This window comes from Epinephelus fuscoguttatus, linkage group LG1 (assembly GCF_011397635.1).
Source record: "Epinephelus fuscoguttatus linkage group LG1, E.fuscoguttatus.final_Chr_v1".
NCBI lineage: Eukaryota > Metazoa > Chordata > Actinopteri > Perciformes > Serranidae > Epinephelus > Epinephelus fuscoguttatus.
The window spans coordinates 19,577,715-19,591,593 of NC_064752.1; the positions used below are offsets into that span (position 1 = coordinate 19,577,715).

General features: G+C 40.3%; 1 protein-coding gene across 2 annotated transcripts in view; it reads right to left on the minus strand.

The window, feature by feature from the left end:
* arhgap9 (Rho GTPase activating protein 9) overlaps positions 1–13,624 on the minus strand; it is a 69,658-nt gene extending 56,034 nt beyond the window's left edge. For both annotated transcript variants that reach the window (XM_049577293.1, XM_049577285.1), the window contains exons 1-2: positions 13,368–13,624; positions 1,806–1,893 (exon numbers count right to left, since the gene is read on the minus strand). The gene's annotated coding sequence lies outside the window, so the exon portion shown is untranslated. The remainder of the gene's footprint in view (positions 1–1,805; positions 1,894–13,367) is intronic.
* Between the last annotated feature and the right edge of the window lie 255 nt (positions 13,625–13,879).

Here is a 13,879-nt window from a genome sequence, read left to right on the forward strand (position 1 = left end):
GGCAAAAGTCAGAGGTACAAGGCGAGCAAGCAAACAGGAAGCTGCATACGTACATCGAGGTTCAACCACAGTTTGGGTCATATCCTCTCCATCTTGCCAATTGTTTTTTTCTGAGGTGAATCATCTCAGACAGTTCAGTTACAGCCTGTAAGTGCTGACAGCAGGTAGAGCCTATTGTGCTTAAATACAGTAAGTGATGCTGAGTTGCCCTGTTGCCCCATCTGACTGCTGTGCAGCTCTGTGAGTAGCATTAATTACTGACTAGCTGAGCCTTCAAGCAGAGAGTAGTGTTTGTTTTGGGCTTAACAGTCTCACTGCACAGCTTCAGTAAAGTGTAATTTACTATAGAGATGGGCAGGGAAGAATGACATCATACCCCGAGTTTAAAGAATATGTACAGCAGCGCCGATTATACAACCTGTTGATGGTTTTTATCATGAGTTCTTCTCTCCACACAGACAGGAAGAGCTCATCTGATACTGCTGCACACCTGTTTGTCTTTTCCTGTCTCTCTTTACCGCTCAGAACACACAATCAATGAATGATAACCAGCTACTGTGCAGCTTTGTCTAGGCCTGTCACGATAATTATGTTGTGGAATTGGTGAGATCAGCAAAATGATCAAAGTCAGGTCCATGTATTGTGCGATACTGTCCACAGTGTGTACGTAAAGATGTCACCAAAATTTTAGCCAACATGATGTCAGAATAAACAGCAGGCATTTTCTGCTCTTTAAAGGATGTGCTTGGATTATTATGCTATTATCATTATGTGACATAAAATGGTCTCAAAATGACAATGATGTTGTTCATCACAACTATTTCTGGGACAATATATTACAACAAAGGCAGTTGTCATGACAGGCCAAGCTTTATCTAACTTTATCTGATCTGATGTTTGTTGAGTTAGTTAGCAGAAGTTTGGTGTGCATCCTGTTAGTTTGCTCAGCAACCTCAAGTTACTCATCGGCACAGGAACAAATGTCCTACAAAGGCACAGGAGACTTTATCATCTCGTGTGCAAATTAGGCTGTTACAGCAGGCTTAAAGTCCAGAGTTTTATTATTCAGCGTTTGGGCACTTGGACGATGCTCCCAGAGTGTAACAGCGCAGACTGCTCGCTAAAGTGAGACATGATAAGTCAGAAATGGCGTAGTCCTTCCTCACTCCATGACTCAAGGTTTTAATTATAGTTCTTGCATCTGATTCACAACCGAAATGACTATTTGACGACAAATTCTAGCATCACTGTCGCAAATAGCAAAACCGAGAGTCAGAGTTCATCAGTGGTGAAGATGAGAAAAAAAAAAGAAGAAAGAGCAAATTGTGAGGATAACAAATTAGGATCTAAAAAAGGAAAAATGAGGCCAGACTGTGTTTCCATTTGCAGGTCAGATGGCAGCGGAGAGGGCACTGGCGTCATACACCCAAACATACAGAGTGGCCCATATGGTGTCAGAGACGGACAGAGGCACCCCGTCACGGCTGTTGAGAGGCAACGGTGGTTTGTGCCAGGGGCTGAGGGCACAGGGCTTATGTTGTGGTGTCAACAACACAAATAGAGAGATGGAGGAGAAACCACTGGAGGGAAGGAATAATGAAAAACAGTATGGAAAGAAATGAGAGCAAATAAGACAGAAGCGGAAAAAAACTTTGACTGTCTGGCTTTGCTTGAGTGCTTTCACTGCAACTCAGACTGTGTGTGCATGCAAGTCAGACTGAGCCGAAGAAATAGAGACAATTTGTGCGTGCATGCATGCGAGAGAGACAGAGAGAGAGAGACAGAGAGAAGGACGAGCAACTCACCATGGTCCTGAAGTGTGAGAGTTTCTAGTCAACAAGGTCACCAGCTCACTCTGCAGTCAAACCCATGCATCCAACCACATTGATAAACCTTAAAAAAATCAACATGAGAAAAATATTAAAACATTTTAAATCAACTGCCCTCCAGCCCAAACTGAAGAGTCACTGCTGGCCTGACAAAGATTAGAGAGCAAACACTGACAGTTATATGAAAAAGGTGGGTCAGAAAACCAATTAAATTGACACAAGCTACCGTAGCAACTCCCTCCTGCAGAAAACCACAAAATCTCTCACTCTCTCTCATGCACACAAACACACAGTTAATCCAATGCAGCGAAATGATCCTGCCTCTACTCATTGAACCCTCGCTAACCCTACCTTCCCCCATTTAGCCAGCATTTTGCCTGAGAGATAAAATTATAGGAAGTGACAGAGAGAGCGTCAGCTGGCTGGTACCCACTCATGCAAATAAACCATGTTTGAACTTGAGGAAGAGGAACATAGCAACAGTGAGAAACAGAGCTACGGAGGTCCTGTGTGCTGACCACACAAAAGCAACCAGCAGGCAAGTTTATTGATCGAGCTATCGATCCATGCATAGAGCTGGCTGGTCAACAATGTCACTGGACATCAGAGATCCACCACATCGTTCCACCAAATGGCTGCTAGCAGTGGAGCAGCGGACATTATGTTCATGCAAATCATCCAAGGATTTGTTTGACTACTTTAAGGGGATATATGGTTCAGATTTAATATAAAATGTGTCACATAACTGATCGTCACTACAGGACTCGGATGTGATGCTATACCATCAACATTTTACATTTTCAGTCAAATCAACAATCCTGAAAGGCAACCACATTAAATACTTTAGGGATTATCTGCCCTCCTAGTGGTTTCACATGTTTTTATCAACCATCTTCCAAAGTCAGTTTCTAGATTTACATCCCAATTTCCAAACAGCCATGGCGTTCAGCTCTTGTCACTAAGGTTAAAAAATACACGTGAAGCACGCTTGAGATTGATAATCCATCATGGCGAATATTTAGTTGCTTAAAGCTTAAAGATTCCCTCCAGACTTATTTTGTATATATATATGAAAATACTCTCTTTTTGATGAAGGTGGGGTCTGATCTGGGACCATCCAGATGTCCCACTGGGTCAGAAAACTTTCTGTTGCTGCCAACACTGGAGCTGTTCTTCCGAGGAACATTCAATTCAACATCTGCTTGGTTAGCACAACGCAGCAGCAGCTAAAATCCAACTCTGATCTGTGAAATGGTCCCAACAAACTGACACTGACACAAAACTGGGTCAACTGTTGTCAAACCTGTTAGCCATGAGATGTTAAAGGTTAGCCCAGTGTGTGCGCAGGTGGCCAGACTCCCATAATGGTCCCCCACGTGGAGCTCACACTTCCGCAGCAGCAGCCACAGCCCATACAGTCTGTGGTTTAGTGAAGTAGGGCACGGTGTATTGTAAGAAGTTGGAAGTCCAACGCGCCAAGGTGTTACTAAAATTTTCAAGTATTGCTGTACCACAAGCCACTCAATTCACATTATCGAATAAAGAGCTCTATTGGTATCTGTATCACTTTAAATGTACTGGTTAGTGATGGTATCCTAATTTTTTAAACAATTCTGAGCCCTAGTTTTTACAAAAAAGTCTGATTAACTAGTTAAAATTTTAAACTGCATCTACTCCTTCTCTGTCATTAAAAATAAGAATCTATGAATATCTAAATGTTGTTTATTTCAAAAGTTTAACCAAACAAGATGTCTCCTGTTTTCCTGATAGGTCCATTTTCAGCAATCTTGGAACCCTTCGGCTATCAGTCTGACGTTGATTTAGCCACTGGGGTTCATGACCAATGTTTCGGGACTTTCAGTGTAGCGATGGCTTCCACTACTGGATTCTGTCGATGCATTCCTTCCTTTTTGCTCTACACACAGGCTGTTCACCTGCATGCAACCAAAGCCTGCTCAAGCCTGACTGGTCAGCACGACTCAGACTACAAACTGAAATCAGAATGTTTCCAATGCCAAAATCTCGTCCTGCTGTACCGACAGATTTTGCATGTTCATGCAGATATCTGTTTATAGAGATAACAGTTTCAGTGTTTGCATGCTGGAGGTTTCAAGTTCAAGTTTCCACATCAAACTTGTTACAAAATCACGCTCGTCTGTGTACGTGTGTGAAACTCAGATTTAAGGTGAGCTCAGAGAAACTTTCACCCTTTTAGCAGAAGAATGTGAAAACAGCCTTCTGGTGTCAAACTGTGCACATGCTTCCTTCTGCACAGTGAAGGTTAAACATCAAGTTCAGTAAAGATGAGCAAAACTATTTCTTCAGTGCAGGGAACTTAAAATGTTTTTGTGAAAGTGGCATTATCATCACATTGTGCCACAGTTGTGAGCAACTTTCTTTGTTTGTGTGTTCAAGGGCAGAACTGAGGGAGGTATAAAAACATATGGTACACTTTGGAAAAAGCGTCAGTGTTTTCAATATGTAGTTGAAGGGCTAAGGAATGCATGCAAAACCACCTTAAGATAATGTTATCATGACACCCTTGAAAATACCCCGAGGCTAGAGGACACTCTGGGAGAGAGGTGATGAATGCAAATTACCGTGTAATAAATTATATGGTTTGGGGATGAAACAAGCAGATGATGTTTAGAAAGAATTTACAAAGCTGGCTAAGGACACAGAGCACCTGCTGTGATGATGCCAGAAAAGGACAAGCTTTATGAATAAACTGAGAAAGAAGTTGCGACGTTCCCCTGTGGCTCCGTATCATTTTGAAGAAGCAATGTCATAAACTGCTCCAAATAGCTCACGCCTCAACCCAAAGCCAAGGGGAGTTTAGCTCCCACGGAGATTGTTTAAGATCGCAGGGCTGATCAAACTTCACCACACAGCAGGACGGGAGAGGAGTGAAGGCTGTCGGTGGAAAGTTTGGTGTCATATCATATCCATATTCATTCCATACGCTTGAAGTGGAAAGAGGGCAGCTTTAATAATCATGGCTACATGGTCTTCAAAGAGAGATGAGACATGGGGAAGAGGAGTATAGAGTGAATGAGGAACTTCAAAGGGCTTTAGCATGCACTCCCACATCCATATACACATAGAAAACACACACACATGTACGCACGCAGACTGTACTGTATTTACATAATATGAATGTCTATAACCAAAGGGTTTCGGAGGAAAATGAGAGAGAAGTTGCTCCAAATGGTACCCGCTGCTCTGTAACTTTAATCACCACAAAAATAAGCAAAAAGTGAAACACTTAAAGCTAACAGAACTGCTGATTTAATATCTGTGTCAGCCAAACAGCTGCTACTAGTGCTTTACAGTGACATGAGCCATGCTGTCTGTGCATTATCTCTATTGTTACCACTGCCAAGAAGGGTATATATTTTCAATTTGGTGTGTTTGTTTGTCAGGATTATGGAAAAATTAATGGTCCGACAAGGAAAAACCCACAAAATTTTGGAGCAGATCTGAATCACAAGGTGCATACAAAATTATTTTTCGCTCAACATTGCACAATAAGGTTTTTGGCCCATGTGGAGTGCTGTAGTTTCCAAAGGCTCCTCTGTTTTCTCATGCAAACAAGCATCCAATGGTTGGTCTGCTCAACCGACTGTTTTGAGCCCCAGCTTGAAGTCAGGTGAGGCTGTGGGAGGCGAAGTGTTGCATCATGTATGTATCCACATCATTACGGGTAAAAGGAGTTGTAACACAGCAGTGTGTCATGGATTAAGCGCAGAAGCTCCTTGAAATTTTCCTAAAATCAATGCTAAACCACACCATGAGTTATGACCCTAAACCACACCTGAAACAGATTAAATGATCACAGTGAAATCTTAAACTTTGATGACTCCAGTCCTTTTATAATGGATATAAAATAACCATCAGCAACTTTAATGTAAATTCAGCTGCAACAAAAGTGAAGTCAAATTTCTTTCTATATAGCCCCAAATAACCTTTTTGTGTCAGAAGGCTTTACAATATGCCCAACACATGACACACTCTATCCTTCGAGGGCCCTGACTCACCGAGCTGATGGTCAGCCATCAGTCACTGTCTGGCTGTCGGTGAGCATCTGTCACCTTATTCTTTGCACTGTTGGCACTAGTCGGCCTTTGTCAGTTGCTTGTTGGCCGATTCAGCATGTTGAAGTAAACAAATGACTAAAGTCAAGAGGGCGTGAGATCAAAACGAACTTGTTAGTAAAAGGTTATATTCTTGCAATAAAGCTCTTCAGCAGAAATGGTTCGTAACTGATTGTGTTGTGGTTCACTGGTGCAAGGTTAATATCACTTGCTCTTTCAACATTGGGTTGCCTTGGTAATGGGATCACTTGCTAACTAGCATCTTGAATCTGTCCTGCCAGTCTTCTGGTTTTACTTTTTTAATGACAAATACAGACTACTGCCACCTGCTGGTATGGAGAGTTACATCCTCTCACTATGGTGCAGAACGTACGAGCTAGTTGGCTGTTGGCTGTAGTCTTAGCGATGGACAGGCGACATGAGGTTAAGCAACAGTCAGCCTTTGTTCTTTCAGGATTCCCACACATTTTTACCAATTTTTTTTTTTTTAACTTTTCCATAACTTTTAAATAACATTTTAGCCTGTTTCCATGTCTTCATTTAAGTAGTTTAAAGAAAATAGCGTGCTTGGACATCCCTCTGACAACAAGGGATTTGAAGTAGGCCACAATTCCAGATGTGGAGAGATACTCACACTTTATTTACCCGCAAATAAATTTGGCCACTATTCCGCTCTGCATCCAAACATCAAAAATTTCGGTGCAGAGCCGCGATCCAGCATGGCTAGGGTCTGCCTCTCTCTTGAGCAATGTATTATATCTGTCATTCAAAAGCCATAATTATTAGACACGCACTTCCCAGGCGTTTGTGGATATGCAAACTGCCAGGGCTTGCTACTTGTATTTTCCTGTTAGACATTCCCATCAGCCACTACCAACTAGCTGCATACATCAGTTAGTATCACAACAAACAATTACTTACATTATCAATTAATCTGCCAATAATGTTCCTAAATAATCATTTTGTCAATAAAATGCAACACGTTGCTGGCAATGTGCAATTTCCCAGAGCCCAAGGAAATGTCTTCAAATACTTTGTTTATACGACCAAGAGTCCAAAAATCCAAAGCTATTCAGTTTATTTTATTGTATGACAAAGAAACGCATTAAATTATCACATTTAAAATGAATGAAAGCAGCAAATGTTTGGCTTTTTTTGCTTTAAAAAATGAGAAACAATGACTTGATGATCAACATAGTTGCAAATTAAACTTCTGTCGATTGACTAATTGGTTAATCGACTAATTGTTGCAGCTCTACAGTCCTTGGAGCCTCAATTCAGACAGCAAAAACTATGATAAAGAAACAAAAAACACAACACTTTTCTACTATTAATTAAGCAACTAATTTAAACATTTAGCCTGAGATCAGTCAACTCTCAGCAGTTCTACTGAGGACAGCCACGTGAAGGAACATTCACTTTGTCTATGGATGTACAGAACTAGCAGTGCTGATGTCTCTCTCTCCATATGAGACACATGCCTCAAGCCAAAACAGCCTTTCATCCTCCCAAAGCCATGCATTATTGATGATCAGACCAGAGAGAGAGACACTGAAACACACACTGCTTTTCCCAGTGTGACAGCTAGCTGCCTGTGTGAACGTGTGTATGAATCTATTTCTCTTTGTGTGTGTGTGTGTGTGTGTGTGTGTGTGTGACTAAACAGGTGGGCCGGATTCCTTCAGTGATTAGCTGTGTAAATTGTCAGTGAGCCAATCAAAAAGCAGATGATGACAGTGGAGCACCCATTGGCTCATGCTCTCTCCTGTCATCATGACAACAACCTCTGTGACCAACTATCATCTCCAGTGTCTCCAGTGTGTGTGTTATTTATTTCTTGTTGCACATAACAACATCTCATATGTGTGATGCCATCATTTCAAGCGTTTGCTGACGCAACACTTGTGTTTACAATGAACCCAGCAGCCCGAATCGACACATAGCAAACTTCTTCAGAGAGAATTCACTCTTATTCAAGTTCTCATTTCCTCCATTTGAATATAAACAACAACCAGACAGACCAGCGTCTCCCAGTTAGGCAAAGTAGTGCAGGATTGCTGGAGGGCCATTTTAAACACTTGAAAGAATTAATTCATCCAATTTTTAATTAGCTTGTACATTTTATAGAAAAAATGGAAGGTGAAAAATATGCCACTAGTTAAACACTTACATGCTTATTCCAGCGAGAGAAATAAGCTCATGAAAAACACTTCTTTAAATAAGCAACTTTTATTATGAATGAGAAATACAGCATAAAATAAGTCTGATTTTACTTGTGAAAAAGTATGAAGGTATAAATCTATAAATTGCTTACCAAGATAATATTCATGAATGTATTAATATTACAGCAAGGGTTGCAGCGGTACAGGGTTGCGTATCATTCTCATTTCAACCGATACTGTTACCGGTATCAGTACCAGTACCTGAAATTTGGTACTGCTACCCAACGGTACATTTTTCAGGTACTTTACTTTCTTTGTACAAACAAAAATGTATTTTTTAAACAAGCTGCAGGGGTGACGAAGCACACCCTCTTTCTCTTTTTCTAATCACACATCCAATCTTACTTCTATCTGTCTGCTTGTGTGTTTCTGTTCGAGTGTGGGTGGGGTGTGTCTGCTCAGCCCTCTCACTCTCTGTTTAGACATATCCGACAAATATGTGGAATAAGTGAATTATAATTGAATTAGAAGTAAACAGAAGTGACACTGGGCTATTTCCAAAATAAAATACAAAAGAAAATAGGCCAAATTCTGAAACTATCACCTCCTGTACCCGACGTTTCAAGAGCTCCACTGGTGCAACATAGTGCGTCCTGCCTGAAGTTAAACCCATTGCCGGTGGATCTGGGTCCGGCTCTGGGGCATTTTCGCCTCCTGAAACGGGGCTCTCACTCAGATGTGCTCTCAGGTACCAAAATTTGGCACCGACAGATGGTAGATAGAACGTGAATTGGCACTCGGTAGCGCTGACACAATTCGGTCAGTACCCATCAAAGTACCAAGTTAGATACCCATCCTTACAACAGTATACCGGTTTCACAGGTATGAAAATTGACTGCAGCTGGTGGGCGGTGCTCTGTTTCGGCTCAACAGTCTTCAACACGGTGGCCGGGTCACAAACTTTCTCATTTAACAGCTAAACAGTACACTTAAATATGTATCTGAAAACATCTGAGGTGGGAAAAAGGCCATAGAGTAACATAGTCTTGATTTATATTTGATCAGCGCTGCCTAGTTTGACAGCCACAACTGAATGATTGACAGCTGCATGAGACACTCCTCTGCTCTGATTGGTTGTTTTCGTTTATGTGCAGTAATGCCGTTAAGTGCTACAAGGAGGCAAAGGGACATGATTGTTTTCACTGATTATGTCTCAGGTACTAATGTGTGGATATGGTGACCAAAAGCTATTTTTAAAAAATCATCAGCTTCAGCTTTAAGGTGATGTTTGACCAACATGTTGTTACTAATATTCATTTATCAACTGTCAGTTAATAGCAAAAAAACCCAAGGTATTCCTCTTTCACCATATTCCCACAATATTCTTCAACTGAAGAGAATAAAATGTCACACAGAAGTCAAGAAGGATCTTTCGGTGGGTAACAAAATAAGCTTCGCTCTCCGACTGGGCTTGGTGGGTTGCTGCAGAGCCTGTGGGAATGTGCGGAACATTGATGTTTCTAATGAAGAGCGCTGAGCTCCATTGATCCACCGGGGATGAGAGTGAGCTGTCAAAAGCTATCAGGCAAGTCAAAGACCCACTTTCAGCCCCGTGCAGCTGAAGTGAGCACGATACTGTTGGGGCACAAGGATGAGCAGCTAAACCTCCCAAGGCAAACACTACAGAGGAGAGGCACACACGCAGACACAGCTTTGATGCCTTCACAGGGTTAAAGGGGGTTATTTGTTCCATAAAGGAACTCTGCACAAATAACAATAAGGGGTTAGGATGTGTCAAACACTGGAGAAGTGTTTACACGGTGCCTTCAGGTCTGTTAATTCAAATATTTGGTGCGGTTGTTTTTCTAAGAACAAGTTCCAGTTTTTCTTAAATTCACTTGATATGCATAGGCAGACTAGGGCTGCAACTAAAATACTAACCCTAACACTAACCCTATTTAAGAGAGCACACATGTCATGCCTTCAAACATTTTGTTTTCTCTGACCAAAAGTACAAAAAACCAATCCCATAAATATCCAGTTTAAAATGATATATGGTCAAGAAAACAGCAAATCTTCCCATTTCAGGAGCTGAAACTAGAGAAGGTTCAGCATTTTTGAACCATTTCCACTTGAAAAATGACTAAAATATTTTATAAATTACATATTTGCTGTCTATTTTTCAGTTGATCGACTAATAATATGATCATCTAATCTTTTCAGCTCTGACGCAAACTTTGTTTCATTCTGTTTTATGTGAAACAGCGTGGACACTTATCAAATGAGAGCAATGTTTCAGGCCTGTATGACAAAAATATTTATCATTGTCTCAGTTTCTGGGTGATGTTTTTAGTTTCATACCTTTGCACACTACAAGCTAGAGAAAGCACTAATCATTGCACAGATAGCAAAGTAAATGCGGGATTAAACTGGATTAAATTGGAGCACAGATGTGGGTGTAGGTGGAGCTACTGTACTATACAGTGGTTGTGAACTGGTAAGCTGCTTTTATATATACAATACAGTGGTGAGTAAATAGGAGACCCGGTTTAAGCGCTAAAAACTGCAGCCTACAGAATGGCCACAAAGTTAAATCACCACCTCTCTAAAACAGTTGCAACAACAAGCTGATTATAGACTCAACTTTATTAATTGCAGGACTGTTGTATTAGACTGCAATAGTTTCACAGTGTACATACTGATGTATTTAATACATCATTTATATAAATGAGTGTGTTTTGAATATACCATAGTTCTTATATAATCTGTTGGGGCCCCTTTGCTCTTGAAAGTATACCACATGACAACTTTGGGTCATGAGAACTTTTTTCCTGACACAGAAACGGGGTCAGAAAGAGTTGAGAGACCAGAGTTGAAAGAAAGTTTACAATTTTGACAAGTTAAGTAAAGGTGTAAGATAATATCAGTACACTCAAGTATAAAATATATTGCAATTTATTACCTTTTTTCAAATGTAAATTATGTCCCCAAAGGAAAACATTGGCAACATCTGTTTTTATCTAATAAGATAAAGTTTTCAGTCTGTTCATCTCACTTCAGCCATTTATTTTTCAGCAGAATTTATCTAGAGGACTGAAATAGCAATGGACTATATTGTTCTAGTAGCCTACCTAAAGTTTAATTCATGTTGATAATATTTGATTATTTACATAATCAAAAAACGATACTTGGCACTGTGCGACGATATGATATTGCCACACAAAAATATTGCAATACTATGCTGTATCTGTATTGATTCTCAAAAACACCAAATCCATTTTTTATTTACAGTTTTTACCATTTCTATTTTCTTAATTTGTTTATATTGTAAAGAATCCTGCAAGCACCTTTATTTAATTTATCTATCATTTATTTATTTATTATCAGATTGGACGTAACATAGTAAAAGTAAACTTGTTTTAAGCACATGTTGGTGTGTTCTTTACACTATGACGGTTTCCTAATATCTCACCTTGCTTACACTATCACAAAATATCGCAGTATATCAAATCATAACTCCTGTATCGTAATGTGCATCATATTGACAAGACAGACACAGAATTAAGTACCTTCATCAGACACATTCAATCTGAGGAGACAATCCAGCACAGGAATACAAAAAAATAAAATAAAAAAATAAAAAAATCCATCTGTCAGATGTAGGAGTTTATTTTGAAGGGCCATCTGTCAAAACTGCATGCAGGGAGACAGTTGTGTTGTGGCTGCCACCTAGTCTGTACAGTACAAAACAGATAAGTCACATGAGGTTGAGCTGTGCTTTCTCATCTGCTGCTGTATTATGCTGCTCCATTGCTGATAGCATGCCAGCACACACAATTCTCTCACACCAGAAAGACCACAGATTTTCTCAAATGTCCCAAGTGGTAGAATAATCTGACTAACAACACACCACAATGAAAAAGTCTCTCAATCTGTCTTTGACACTGCTTCCACAACAATAAGTCTGTGAAGCACGCCAGCAGTTGCAGCGAACTTGTCACCCTCCTGCTAATACTGCACATGGTACAGGGCACTTTTAATCAGCAAAAGTTGCAACCGGAGAATAATCTTCCAAGCCTGTGTCGTCACAGGCTGGCGAAAAGGGGAGCAAATCTCCTGCTTTGCATGGACTTAAGAAAAGATTATGAAACAGCAAAAATGCAGTGCGTCAAACTGTTTTCATCACACCCTGTGGTTAACCTGTCCAAGCACTTTCTGAGAATCATGGGCTCAAACTCGCTCGCTGTATGCATGCAAATATTTCTGCACGCCAGGAGCTCTGTCATATGTAAAGTGTTGAGATTAGCGATTCTTATCACTGTGACATTTAATCACTGGGAAGTGGACATGACCAAAATGAGGTCATGGAGTCTGCACCACTGTGATGATGACATATGTGAGAATGCAGCATCCACTGAAGGACAAGGTGTACATACATTAAAAGAAAGAATTAAGTCCATTCAGAAAGCATGCATATACATGGGCGGGGGAAGTGTGTGGAAAGTGGAAAGTGCTTTTCCACAACAAATGGTTGGAGGTTAAAGTGTTTTTAGTGCATGCTGGGTTTGTAGCACTTTGTGGCTCTTGTGCAGCTGAGTTAAAGCGGTTGTGACAGTGAAGGCTGCATGTGGTTTGACACTCTGATGTGGAAAAATGAGTTGTTTTGGAAAAAGTGGGCTTGCTATTTTAGTAATTGCTAAATACATTGCCCCTTTGTGGAGGCAGGACTTGTGTTGTGTTGCTATGTATTAGATTTGCAACAATGGTATACAACTTTTTTGCACAAACTTGAAGGTTTAAATCAGCTTTAAAATGAACAAATACAAAATGAATTTTTCAAAATAAAGCATATTCAAAATCTAAAAATGTACAGAACGGAAAAAATGGATAAAAAGCCATTAAACACTGAAATATATAGTGACAATCATATTCATATTGGTAAGAGTTGCTTCTGATGAGTGATGAGTTTAAGTGCCCATATAACCAGATGTGACACATGATAAAATGCCGTGATTTAACAATTTGAACATTTTTTTTAAGTATTTACCTCAATAAATTTACATCCTATTTCACTTGATTTGTCTAATGACTACCTTAAAATCCAAACCACAGTTTATATAGTTGCAGTAATACCACAGTAGGTGAACTAAACAATAGAGACGCTTTATGTTGCAGTAGATATATCCTGAAATGATGTGATATTTCACAACAGAAAACTGTCAGACCATACAATGAGGAAAAAAAATCTCATATTTGCATTTAAGGTACACAACATCACTCACCTTGCAGCGACGTGATGACAGCTCTAGTGAGTTTTTTTTGGAGTGAACTGCAGAGAGAGCAGGAGTTGTGCCTTTTCTCGAGGGAGGGATACAAATATGGATAACTTCACATTATTTAGGTAAATAGGAGCACAGAGAAGAACTCCGCCGTGCACTTTTACAAATTAACAGTCATAAATAGGCGCTAAGTTGCCCGGTGCTGCCAATGATCATACGTCCTCCTGGCGCTTTAAGCGGATGAAAAATAGCTGGCGCTGTGTGAGCGTTTAGTGGTTCAAGATTGGCTACGAGCGCGCGATATTATTTTACATACAGCCAATGAGATTACAGCTGGCTCTGAGGTGCGCTCGCTCAATAACACAGCGTCGTCCGGTATGCTGTGCACATCACGAGAGACCAATCCCGCCCGGCGGTGCTAAGGAGGAAACAAAAACAATCAGATCTCATTCATACTGAAGTTACAATATGTGGAATGATTCATGGGAGGTGTGGTCCATGTAACAGCTAGCTAC